We start from the raw sequence: 13,747 nt of genomic DNA on the forward strand, positions 1-13,747 counted from the left end.
TACCATGTTTCTCCTATCCATACCTTCCTAGGATACAGCTGACTTTATAAATCAGGCACAGTAAGAGATAAGCAACAATAATGAATGAGCAAATACAACAATATGCTGTAATAAAAGTGATGTGAATGTGGTCTCTCTCTCTCTCAAAATATCTTTTTGTGAGTGGTGGAGGCATCGCGACCTGGCATTACGCTGCTATTGACCTTCTGACGTTGGTTTCCAGCTCCTCAGCACCCACCCAGGGCTTACTGGTGGACCTGCTACTGAACTGCAGTTGACGCCTAGTAACTGAAACTGGAGAGCAAAACTGCAGATAAGGGGGCACTGTTGAGTATTTTTATCATTCTTACTATCCTAACAGCAGCAAACACATGTAGGCCCTATTCTGTGCCCCTGACATGTTCTAGGAGTAGTTCATGTAAATCCTTATTGAAAAGCTTCTACTTTCCCCATTTTATGGAGGAAGAAACAGAGGTTCAGAGAGGCCCCAAGTCATAGAATTGGGCTAGGATTTGAACTGGGCCATCTGGCCCCAGACCAGCCCTCTTCACCCCCTGGCATCGTGCTCCCCTCACAGAACATATAGTTGAGTGGGGGCAACTTAAAAAAACAAGTTGACTTCAGATATTTATATTTAAATTCTCATAAAGATATGAGAAATTTAGTTTTCCTGTGGAAACAGCCAATTTAGCTAAAATTAGCTGATTTACCTAATTACTAGGGATTGTAGTTTATTGTGAAAACATATCTGTAATGGGTTGTGTCTGCTGGGCTGAGTAAAAGGGTAAGTTTTCTTTCTGCGTCAGTCTCTGAGCAGGTTGCCTGTGAAATGTGCCATGTTCTGGGTTAGTGCTTATGGTTTAATGGCTTTTCGTTAAGATTTCCCCAACACCTGCCTGTTGCTTCCTGCCTTTTTCGAATCGACACATTTAGTCTAAGAGTCCCAGGAATCCAGAGCTGGCCTAGTTTGTGGTCTTAATTTCACAGTGACATGGTGGGATCTGTCATTAATTCTGGGTTCAAATCCTGTGTGGCCCTGGACAAGGCACTCAACCTCTCTGTGCCTGAATTTCCCCCTTTGATAAATTAGGGTTACAAATGACAGTACCTATTCCAGAGGATTATTGCCAGAACTAAGGGGGAGAAGGGCTTAGGCCGAATCCCGGTACAAAGCACATAATTTTAGTTAATAATAACAACCAGTATGGTTTTAGGATCCCTCATGCTCATTGGGTTAGTACTGTGTCGAATCCCAATATTAGTAACAATGCAGTGCTGTCTGCATTCTCAGTAAAAGCTAACATGCATTTTGACCTTGTTGATATCAGTGAACAAAACAATGTCCCTGCCGTCATGGGGCTCATAGGCTGGAGGGGGAAATAGATAAACAAGTAAATAAGTAATGGTGGAATGTAATGCCAAGTGGAGGGAAGGAAAGTAAGAAGAGAAGAGTGGTCTCTGTTGGCCGGGTGTTTAGAAACACAGAAGAGTGACAGACAGGCAGAGACTGCACGGGAAAGGGAGGCCCAGTGAGGCTGACACTCATGGCCATCTGAGAATGATCCTGAGCTCTTGTGTACCCACATCCCCTCCTCCCGATGACCAGGACCAGCTGAGGCCCTTACCTGCGGGCAGTAGGCATCTGAGCACGAACAGCACCAGGAGCCACCACTGGCCTCCGGGGGGACCCTGCCACAGGCTGGCCATTCAAGGCATCAGGAACACATGGGGGCCAGTCCTTGGCTTCAGGGCAGTCCCGCAGCTGAGCCCACAGACATGTCCCGCACACCCTCCGCAGGGCCGAGGCAGCCAGGTGGCTGAGTTCCGGCGGGTATCAAATGTTGGCCTAATCCGTGAGGCCAGGTGGGGCTGGGAAGGGCCCCTTCACCTGTTCCCAGGCCCTGATTGGCTCTCCCGGCCCTGGGTGAGGCCTGCCTAGGCTCCCAGGCGGGTGTGGAGAGGGCTGCCGGGCTCACCCAGGAGTTACACCCATTTTCCAGGGGAGGCACCCTGGGGTACAGACACCTTGCTGCAGCTCACGCATTCCTCGAGGGTCTGCTGGTGTGGGCACCGAGATCTGACGGCAGAGGGACAGCTGGGCTCTGCAGAGCTCCCAGCTGGTCGGGAAGGGCTGGGGCGCCAGAAAGAAGACGTGACCCTTGTTCCCGTTGCCCTGAGTGGATGCTGAGGAGCTTGAGACAGAGCAGCAGCATGGTGAGGCTGGGGTTCTAGTAAAAGCCCCAGTGGCTATGGGAAGGATGAAGGTCTGGAAGAAAAGATGCTGGGGCTAATCGGGCCAGAGGGGGCTGGGGTATTAAGTCGGGGAGGCCTGATTGGAGTCATAGCGGTGGGGACAGAGGGAAGGAAACACACTAGGGAGGTGGAACAGAGGGGCAGTCTTAGAGAGTGGGGGACAACACTGGGGGGAGGCAGTGGGGTTCCAGACGGGAGTTCCGTTGGGCCGTTGGTTGGCGATGACCCCATTCTTTTCCCAGATCTGGCCCCACACCACCTTGTGTCTGGTCCTGTCGGCGAGAGCGGGTCCCCGCCAGCTCAGTGTCCTGCTCCCGGCGCTGCTTCTCTCTCTCTCTCTCCACATGCAGTTCCTACAGTCCTGACCTCCTGCCTTCTCCAAAGCCCAGCATGCGGACCCTTTCTATTTCTTCTGCCTGACATGCTTTTCCCTCCAGCAGTTAGCAGATGGCTGCTTGTCCTACAAGACCCTGTGATAACCCCTTGACCCTCTTAGGAAGCTGCTCATACTGCTCCTCGCTGCCCCTTCCCTCTCTGAGCAGCTGAGACTGCTTTTAGCGTTGATTTGTTCTGAGCCTATGAGCTCCACCCATCCATCCATCCATCCACCCATCCATCCATCCATCCATCCATCCAATCCATCCATCCATCCATCCATCCACCCATCCATCCATCCACCAATCCATCCACCCAACCATCCATCCACTCATCCATCCATCCATCCATCCACCCATCCATCCATCCACCCATCCACCCATCCATCCATCCATCCACCCATCCATCCACCCATCCATCCATCCACCAATCCATCCACCCATCCATCCATCCACCCATCCATCCATCCATCCACCCATCCATCCGTCCATCCATCCATCCATCTATCCATTACCCATACATCCTTTTATCCACCCAACACACATTTATTGAGCACCATCCTGTGTTCTAGGTACAAAGGACACAACAATCAATGGACAGACAGACATTTGTACCTCACAGGGATATGGATTCCAAACCAGAATAAATAAGTACAAGCAAGGTCACTGCAGATATCAGTAACTCTAAGGAAGGGGGAGGAGACAGGGAACACTTCACACAGGGTATCAGGCGAGGCACCTAAGGATGTAATGTGTACGGATGACAAGGATGCAAAACACAGGAAATGCCTGGAGAAGAACATTGTTGGGGGAAAGTGCAAAGGCCCTGCCGGTGGGAATGTGCCTGAGGTTAGTGTGGCTGCAGAACAGAGAGTGAGGCAGGAGAGACAGGCAGAAATGGGGGCAGGGGGTGAAATCTAAGGGGTGGGGCTCTGTAATTTTGCTTATCTCAGCACCTAGAATGTGTTGGCTGAATGAAAAAATATATGAATGGTTGGATGGATGAACGGATAGATGGATGAAAATATTTGGTAAAAATGGAGTTGCCGTGAGTGTAGGGAAATCTAGGCGGGCCCCCAGAAGAGGCACTTCCATCCTTTGGGCTACAGATTAGACACCAGGCTCCTCTCTTCAAATGCAGAATCCCAGGACAGGGGTGACCAGCATCCCTTTACATGGATGAGCGTTTTAGCCAAACCAGACCTAGAGGCTCTGAGCAGAGGTTTTGGCTCCTGCGACTTCCAGCTGGCTTGTGGCCCCGGAAGCTGTAGCTTCCCTCCCTGCCCTGGGGGTACAGGAACCCTGCCAAGAAGCATTAGTAACTGAGCTGCCCCACTGTCCCTAAGCTGCTGGGATCCACTGTCTCCTCCCACGTGACCAAGGAGGTCAGTGCCCAGGAGCATCGGTGGGTGGGGCTGACACTGCCCAGCTCCTCAGGATGTCAGCACCAGGTCTGGGTGTGGATCCGCCACAGGCAGAACCCCAGAGTCAGGCAATGAGAAAGTGGATTCCTGGGGGTAGGGTCTGTCTCTCCAAATTCTGATGTATTCGTCACACACATCAGTACAGGTTCTGGAGCCTGATGCCAGAGTTCAAATCTTGACTCTTTGTTTGCTGTGTGACCTTGGGCAAGTTCTTAAGCTCTCTGAGCCTCTGTTTTCCCACCTGCCAAAGAAGGTACAAATGATGCGGCACACGGGAGCTGTGTAAAGAGGTCTGGACTGCCCGGGGCGCAGTTGGCCTGCTTTGGGAGTGTCTTTTGATAAATACAAGCAGAAGTCAATGAGAAACCTTGCCCCTGCCCTTTGGGCCCTTATTCCTGGGAAGACAATTTGATCCCCACCACACTTGGGGGGTGGCAGGGCCCAGGACAAGCTCACTTTGCACATAAGCAAACTGAGGCTTGTAGTTCTTAAGCACATGCAGGTAGGTGCCCAGAGGTGGACATGGTGTAGGAACATTCAGCCTGGACTCCTGCTCCAGCCAAAGCACAGTAAGGAGGCAGCACCCAGGGCAGCGGACCAGGGGCAGGGAGACCGGGGTTTCAACCCTGCTGTGGAACCTTGGGCAGGTCACTGAACCTCTCTGTGCCTCAGTTTCCTACCCGCAAAATGGAGCTTATCCCTATCACAGTAGACAAGAGCTCAAAGAGGTGAGGCCCCCTACTTAGCCCAGAGCCCTTTCCTCAGTGGCGTGTGTGTATGATTTGTGGCAGATTCATCATGTTCACAAATAGCTTTTAAAATGCAAAACAGTGCAATTGTTTGTGCCACCATAATATTTACAGTAAAAGGTGCAGGGGAATCCTGCATATCAAGTTAGTGTTGTGGTTGGTTCCTCAGGAAAGGGAAAGAATCAAGATTGTGTAAATACATGACATAGGGACATCAAATATGTCTGTATTAAATATTGCTATAAAAACAATTTTTTTTGGTGTGTGTAAATTTGATCATGTTGACGGGTGGGTACCAAGCTCCTCACTGGTATCTTTGTACTTTTGTTTCACTTGAATAATTCATAACAAAAATAAGCACAACTATGTAGGATTAAAAAATATTAAAAATATCTCATGCATATGCTTTTGTCACATTTTCTCTGCAATAGGATTTCACTATTTGTGTTAATTCATATATCTACTTATTTTTATTATGATTCATCTAAATTGCTGTGTATTTCATCCATGTCCTTGTCGGATGAATAATGACGTCAACAATGTTTCCTTCATTCCTTTTCTACATGATTAAGGTTCCCAGCTGGACTTGCAGCTCATAATGTCTTCCCTGAAATTTGCGGTTGTCACAGGTGGGATGTTCTTTTTGATTGTTTTCTTCCTCTTGCTGAGCCCATTGCCTCTTCTGATGAGCGAGACACGCCAGGAGCTGCTGTTCATGGCAGAAAAGGAGAACCACGATAGGAAATGTCAGGATGGGGGTGCCCTGTGCTGACTGCCATGCTGGATGTGTTTCTATTCACTGCTCATCATTACAACATCCCCATAAGGTCTAATGAGGGTTCTCGTTATGCAAGTGACGACACGAGGCCTCTGCAGACAATGCTCCCAGTTCACAAAGCAAGTGCTGGTCTGGACTGAGCTCACTGTTTGAGTTCAAGTAATCCTCCAAACGATAAGGGCTGTCGTGGCCACTGCAGGCTCCCCAGGAGAGCGAGGACCACCGCTCCACAGAGACCATCCTGTAGGTCAGTCAACTGGCTTGTAAATAGCATGTATTTCTGCATTATCTTGTCTCAGTCTTCTGAGGACCTACAGATTGTTGTTATTTTCATAGATGACAATACAATTTATTCTTTCTCAGATTTAACTGTTTTTCTTAACCATATGACACTATCACCTTAGGGGAAGACATCCTCTTAGGGTGAGACAGAGAATCTCACCGACACAGTGTCTGCTTCCTTTAGAATGAACCACTAAGGCAGATGAGGACCGTTTCAACCGGGGCGTCTTAGGAGCTTCGGGTTGATGGGAAGCATTTCTTCTCTTTGCCAGGAGTGGAACGTATACTTGGATGGATGCCTTGACCTGCTACATGCTACTTCATGGGTAGAGGAAGACATGCCTTGCAGGAACGGGAAAAGATATTGGGCTTTGCTCAGAATTAAAATGATAAAAATGTTAAAGGAATTTACAAAATCTGTGCAATTGTAAATGCTGGTTCTGTGTCACCGGGGGCATTAAGAGAGACTGTTCAACAGAGTTAACTCAGCAGACAGCTGGTCTAAACTGAGGCCCAGTCTTTGCTGGGCACCAACTGTACTTCCTGTCCGTGACCTAGCCTCATCTTACCCAAGTGTCCTCATGGGTAAATGGGATGAGAGCATGTAAAATGCGTCTGTAATGTGACCAGCTCTTCAGATGAATCTGAGGAATGCCAAATACTGGAGAGCATTGTTCTAGAATGTAGATTTCATAATGTTATTCTTGTCCTTCTGTTTGTTTGAAGGCATGGGATATTTCTAAAGGAAATGCCATGTCTGATTCTTGGTGTCAGTCTCAGCACTTGGCACAATGTGTAAAATGGAGTTGGTGATCTCTAAAAATTTGGGCCAGTAATAGGAAGACAGTAAAGAAATGGTGTGAGAGATGGTGATGGAGGGAGAAATTAGCAGAGGGACAGATCTGAATATTCATGTGGATTCACAATATATATGGAGGGTGTTGTTTGTTTTGTGGTAACCACTGATTCTCAAACATTAACATGTTTCAAATTCATCTGGAGGGCTTGTGAAAACACACATTTCTGGTCCTGCTCCCTGAGTTTATCCAGAGGAAGTCTTCAGTATTACCAAGAATTTTCATTTCTATCAAGTTCCCAGTTGGTGTTGCTGCGGTTAGACCAGGAACGATTTTCTTTTCTTTTCCCTGCCTCTTTTATACCAGCCAGATTCATCAACAACATGAAGCCCACAAATCACACAGATGTTTCAGAATTCCTTCCCCCGGGACTGACACAGGAACCAGAGCAGGAGCCCAGCAACTCAGAAGCCATCACAGAAAAGTTCTCTATTGTTGAGATCATTTTGCTCTTAGTGAATTCAATGTCTTGAATTCACAGTATGAGATTTCCCACAGTTTTGGCAGATTTTCCCAGACTGGAATATCTGACCAGGAAATTTGTTTCTAGACAGAATGTAACAGGGATGCTTTAGGAATGGAAACATTCACAAAACCTTGACAATATGAATCAAACTCTTGAGGATGAGGATTTTGTGGTTTCCTTTTTTTGTTGTTTAAAGCCCATGCTAAGTTTCTTTCAGAGTTTCTCACATTTTCCTATGCCCAGAAAAAGCCTCTAGGACCTGGTGTTCTGGTTGTCTATTGCTTTGTAACAAGTCACCCCAAACTGAGTGGCTGCAATACAGCAGTGAGTGACTGTTTCTCAGGATCCCATGGTGTAGCTCCAGGCTGAAGGGGGTTTCAGGTCCAGGCAAGTTTACTCTGGATTCCCTGAGACCGAATAACAACAACGGAACACAGCAGGTGGAAAAGGGCTCATACCAAGTTTTATTCTCACAGAGGTAGGTTGTGTTAGCATCACATCTGCACCCAGAAGTCTGCAAGTAGCAAGTCTCTGTCTCTGCATCCTGCTCAGCCTCTGCCCCAGCGGCTGCCTCTGCTTTCTTGCTCTCTTGCTCTCCTGCTTCCTTGCTGTCTGTCTTCCTCCCAGCAGGAGACAGAGCTCTTTATGTAAAGACATAGGCAACAACGGCTCATTGCCAAGCCTGCGCAGGAGGCTAAGTATTACATCAAGCACATACACAATGGGTGGGCAGATTAGGATCAGGTGAGGGTCCTGGCCATGGTAACTTCCATTTTCCCTATGCATGGGTTCTGTGTTTGGTCCCTTTGCTGATCTCACCCGGCTGGCTCTGTCTGTTACATTCTGCCAATGGCTGGGCTGGACAATCACCTATGTGGCAGTTGGTACTGGCTGTTGGCTGGGCATCTTGTTCTTGAAAAATTATTAGAGGGAAACCCCACTAAAATAGAGTTAACAGGCCAGAAGGGGGTGCTCTTATGCCAACCACATGATGTCAAAATTACAGAAAAAATTGTCCACTATAGACCCCAACAGAAGAACTGTCAAATGGAAAGAATCATCAAATACAGGCCCCAACAGGGAAAGACGTACATTGCATCTCCTACAAGAAATCGTGTAGCCCAGCAACTCGACCAATAAGAAATTGTCATCACCTTGAACTCTTGCTTTCCTTCAATGGAATTTCATTCAGAACAAACCCTCCCAACTTCCTTCTTCTTCTCCATAAAGTAATATTTCTCTCTTTTGCTTATTGGACTGGCCTTAGCTTGCAGGCCCTGAATTGCAATTCTCTGATATCCCAAATAAGCCCATTTTTGCTGGTAAAATAACCATTTATCTCCAAGGCCAACACTATTTGGTATCAGGAGTGTGATCCAGAGAAGGAAACCAACCCTCCCAACCCAACCCCCAGTGGATCTGAGGCTGGTAAGCACACAGGTGCTGGTAACCAGAAAGCCTTTGAACTCACTGCTTTCTTGCCAACCCTAGCATTTGTGGGTAACACTTCTGGATTTTGAGATCCACTCTTTGTGTTTTGAGCTCTCCAGGCTTTATTCAGGATATGTTTTAAGGCTTTGTCCTTTCTGATAGTACTCATTTGGACTTTTGGTTCTACTTTTTGGAAACAGACTGTTCCTGTTGGAACTGTGCTGACCTTTGATCTGATTCCTTTTAGAGCTGGGCTATTCCTACTGGAACTGTGCTGTTTAGGAATTTTTCTTTTTGCTCTAGAGAAAAACCTCCAGGAAATGGGATTCCAGAAATCAAGATACTTTGAAGGTGCTGCCGGCCCACCCAGCCCTTCTGTGATCCCAGTAAGTTAGATGTTTAAAAACTGTGGTCCTTCCTCATTTGCATTTCTAAATAAATGGGCCAACATAACTGAAAGTAGTTTAGAACACCAATGGCCAATGTGGGAAACTATTCATCTCCACAGACTTACTCTTCTCAAAACTAAATTGGACAGCCATGGCTCAAAAATTGTCAAAATGGAATGGGACACCTATTTTAATTGGTATTTTGAAACTTTCTAATGTTATCCGGGATCTAAAATTGCCTTTTTGCAAAATAGAATTTCCCAACTAACTGAGACCAACAATTAACAAAAGACAAAGAGGCTTCCAAGGCCTCTTTTTTCCCTCCCCTGTTTTCCTTTGTCTCCAAATGCACAGCCGCCGCCTTATGACCAGGCCCCACCTCTAGGGCCATTATTCTTTTTCCCTTCTGCACCACCTAAACTCCCTATATAGCCTCAGTTTCCACATTCTGATTACCTATCAGAACCAGCCCCTTTAAAGTTAAGTGTCCTGAAAAAAAAAGAAATTCATAAAAAGTTAAGTGTCTTGAGGATCCAAAAAAACCCCAAGTTTCTGTTTCCTGGAGTAAGGCTGCATCGCAAGCCACAGTTACAGAGTCTCCTGAAGTGACCGAGGACCCCATGTGTTTGCTGAAGTGTTTAATACAGTTATTCAACTTACCGACCTGCATCTCAGGTTTATATCAGTTAGTCTACAAGTACCACATGCTTGTTGGGGCCCAGGCCAAACACTGGAGAAACTGGCTCAACGGAAACATCCTTATTAGGCCGAAAGAGAGACATGAGCAGGATGAAAAGTGGGTGGGGCCTACCAAGAACTCAGAGAGTTAATCAGACAGAGCCGGAGCTAACTCAGACAGCTGACTGACTGAAGCTACAGGGACTGAGAGTGACTATAAGGGGGCAGACACTCCCCAGACAAGATACCTCAGAGCAAGGCACACTCCAGATGACAAAAATTTCCCAGATGAAAAATGTGACAGCGCAACCCATGTCTCCAGTCCTCCAATCAGATCAAGCGCCCAAGGCCAAAGAATGTCAATCAAGGACTCCTTTGCCCTGCCAAAAATCCCATAAAAGAAGCCTCACGATAGGCAGTCAGGGCCTTCTGACTCTAAGTCAGAGGCCCACTCTGTTTCAGATAAAACTTGCTTTCCTTTCTTGACTTTGGTTTCACGTTTCACTCTATCTGGACCTGACTTCTCTGTGATTCCAAACCTAGTGACACCCCATCATCCTGAACAGGATTTAGGAAACAAAACCCTAATTTGTGTCAAAATGCTAGAGCACTCACTGAAAACCTCTCCCGAGCAGCTGCAGTAGTTTTCCTAAGCCTGATTAGAACAAAATTCAAGCTTTCCCACAAAAATATAAATCAGTTCATGATTATTATAATTGACTTCAGATTGTTTTCAAAGAAAATTCTGGTCTTCCTTTAGATGTTGAATCCACTGTGGGCCAAAGGGCAGGCTACCCAAAGATGTGCCATTGTGACATGCAGATTATTTCAGAGTTGAGATCAAGGCCCAAATGATTCAGAAACTTTGACGTCCCACCCGCCAACTTCATGAAAAGAATTGATACAGTACATGCACCAGAAAGAGCTCTATCACCTTAGATAGCTGTATTATAAGGTAAACTAGGTGTGGTAGACAGGGAGGGATGTGGCTATGAGACAGGGACCTGGGTTTAGACAGAGTAGGGTGAGGGCCTCTGGAGAAAATACCCTAGGGAAACTCCATATTTAACAATTAAGTGAAGTCAGAGTGTCCTGCCAGTGGGTTTCAGCCCTGGGCAAGTTCACTGTGGACTCAGTGTGACCAAAGAAATTGACAGCAAAACGTTCCTTGGGGTGAAAGGGTAATATCCAACTATATTTCCAGGTGGCAGGTCAATCACTAAAATCCTATTCACTCAGAGCGAGTCTGCATGCAGCAAGCCGGTCTCTGCCTCTGGGTCCCTTTGTCCCCACAGCCATCCTCTGGGCCTCTGTCCTCGGTGCTGCCACCACTCCAGCCTCTGCTCTGCTCTCCTGCAGCCTTGCAGCCCTGCCGCTGTGTCGTGCCCAGAGCACTGGGCGGAGCTCTTTACATAGAGTCAACAGCCATGTATTGCCCACAGGTGTGCAGTGAGCTGGTCAGCCAGGGCCAGGTGAGAATCCTGGCCACAGGAACTCATTTTATTCACACAGAGTCACATTAATTCTGTAAAATGGCATAAACATTCTTCTGTGAGATTAATTAAAATTAAAAAGCCAGGAGTAATGTGGCCTGAAATGTTTGAATATCCCCCACATAAGAAAAGACCGCAGCATAGCCCATGTCTTCATTGTGTCAGTTAAATGAAGCTATTGTAAAATTTACTTTAGCCTGCTAAAAGGCCCAGCTTATTTTCTTTAACTTTACCCAGATGCTGCTTTTCTTCCTCTAGCCCTAATCAAACGATTTGCATCCTAGGCAAGTAATAATGGCAAGCAAGCCCAGACACAAACAGCATAGTAAAAACAGGAAAGATTCCATCTTAAAGATAAGATTGCATTTTAAAACCCAAGAAGTCAAAAAATAGGATTCTTAACATAGCAGACAATGACTCAGCCCACCTTGGGAGCAGGACAGGCAGTCTTGATTGATATGCTCCCAAACCAAGAAGCTACTATTCTGGGATAGAATCAAAGCAGTAAATTTCCTGTGTTAACTCTACAAAATTATCTGGAAGACTGATAAGAAACTTCGTGTCTCTTCCAAGATAAGCATTTGGGGACTATTTAACAGGTCTGCATCCCTGGCCCTTTGTCTCTCAACTGCCTATAAATCCCTAGACAATGCACCACCCCGGGGCTATCTTCTCCCCTCTGGGCAGGGGCAAGCCAGGAGCTCTATCCTTTGCTTTATCTCTAAATAAAAGCCTCACACATGCTCTCTTACCTTGAGTGTTTGCAAAGTTCATTCTTTGACTAGGTGAACAAGAACACCAGCATCAGCTTCTCTGAGGAGTCAGAAGACAGGGAGCCCCCAGAGCCCCGTGCTTGGGCCCAGGTCAGGGCACCCGGTGCCAGAGGGCCCTGCCAGCTCCCCAGCACACACCAGGTGGGGAAGGTTCACTGCAGCCCAGTCAGGGTGGCCACGCAGCCGTGTTAGCCTGATATCCCAGCAGCAGTCCAGAGCCTGGCATGCTCGGGGCACCTGCACACACCCGGGGCAGAATGGACCACTGGCCCAGTGACCACCCAGCAGGCCCAGGGCTGCTGCTTTGTTTCTGGGCCCAGAAGCTCTTCTGTGTCAGGTTGAGGCGGGTGGGCCGTGCAGGATGACAGGTCTGACCTGGGCCACCGCCCTGCTTGGGGCCCGCTGGCCCTCCTCCTGCCCAAACCTACCTCCCTATGTGGCTGGGGAGCCTGAGGTCATCCCTGGGACCACCATGCAGGCAGATGGCTCTGAGGGTGCTGTATGCAGGGCCAGGGGAAGGAGGGTGGCCTGCGTGTCCTGATTTTACCTCCTGTCACCTGGTCACCTGAGGCTGTCAGGAGGGCCCAAGTCCACTTCCCCAGTCCCCAATCTGGGGCTCCACCTGCAGCATAAGGCCTAGAGACTCTCTCCATCCTGGAGTCCCCCACGGCGGTGTTTGTGCTTATCCTGGAACTCCCCAACAAGCCATCCCTCCCCTCCTGGGAGGGTGAACACATCCTGAGGGCCCTTGGGGAGCATATGTGGAGAATCAGAACCAAGTGCCTCTGCTCATCTTTCCCAGCCTTTTGTCATTGATGTCATGCCACTCAGCCAGTAACTGGACAGCTGAAGGGCACCATGGGGGAGTACTCGGGATCTGGGAGCTTTGTGGGGTACTCTGAGGTGTGAAGTGTGGAGAAATTGGGCTCAGAGAAAGCCCCCAACAGAAGACGTGCACCTCTTGGAGGGGCTTTGAGAGACCAAGTTCAATGTTTTCTGAAAAGGAATTTTCTGGAATGTGTGGGGCAGCTGTGTCTCATCAAATGGGACAGTGCTAGACTGGTGCCCTGCAGCCCTGGGATCTACTTGGGTTACATATGCATTGGTGTTCCAGACGTGAGGAGACACCCTGGGGCTTATAGATTTTGGTGTCTGATCATCACCTATAGGCGTCAGGAAGAAAGGCCCAGGTTCTGTTTGAGCAGCCCTCCCCAGTGCTGCCAAGGTGTGCCCGCCTGGGGCTTAGAGCGCCCCGCTATTCCTGAGCACCTTATGGGGGTAGAACAGAGGATGGAGGGCAACCTGGCAGAAGTCAGGGACCCCTGCGTAAGAGTTAGAGGGCCGGGGTGGCTCGGGGGGCACATGAGGTCTGCATGAGAGCTGAGCTTTGGGAAGAAAGAGCAGTGTGGGGGCAGTCCTCTCCCTGATGGCATCCCACCCGCACAGGAAGACCCCAACCCCAGGGATAACATCTAGATCACACTGCCCTCAGGGAGGCTATTTCTTTTCTTTTTTTTTTTTATTAAGGTACTATTGATATACACGCTTATGAAGGTTTTACATGAAAAAACAATGTGGTTACTACATTCACCCATTATCTTGTTGAACTATGTTGAATAAGAGTGGAGAGAGTGGGTATCCCTGTCTTGTTCCCCATCTCAGAGGAAAACCTTTCAGCATCTCGCTGTTAAGTATGATGTTGGCTGTGGGCTTGTCATACACGGCCTTTATTATGTGGAGGTACTTGGCCTGTATACCCATTTTGTTGAGAGTTTTCATCATGCATGGATGTTGAATATT

Source organism: Manis pentadactyla, chromosome 12 (assembly GCF_030020395.1).
Source record: "Manis pentadactyla isolate mManPen7 chromosome 12, mManPen7.hap1, whole genome shotgun sequence".
NCBI classification, from domain to species: domain Eukaryota; kingdom Metazoa; phylum Chordata; class Mammalia; order Pholidota; family Manidae; genus Manis; species Manis pentadactyla.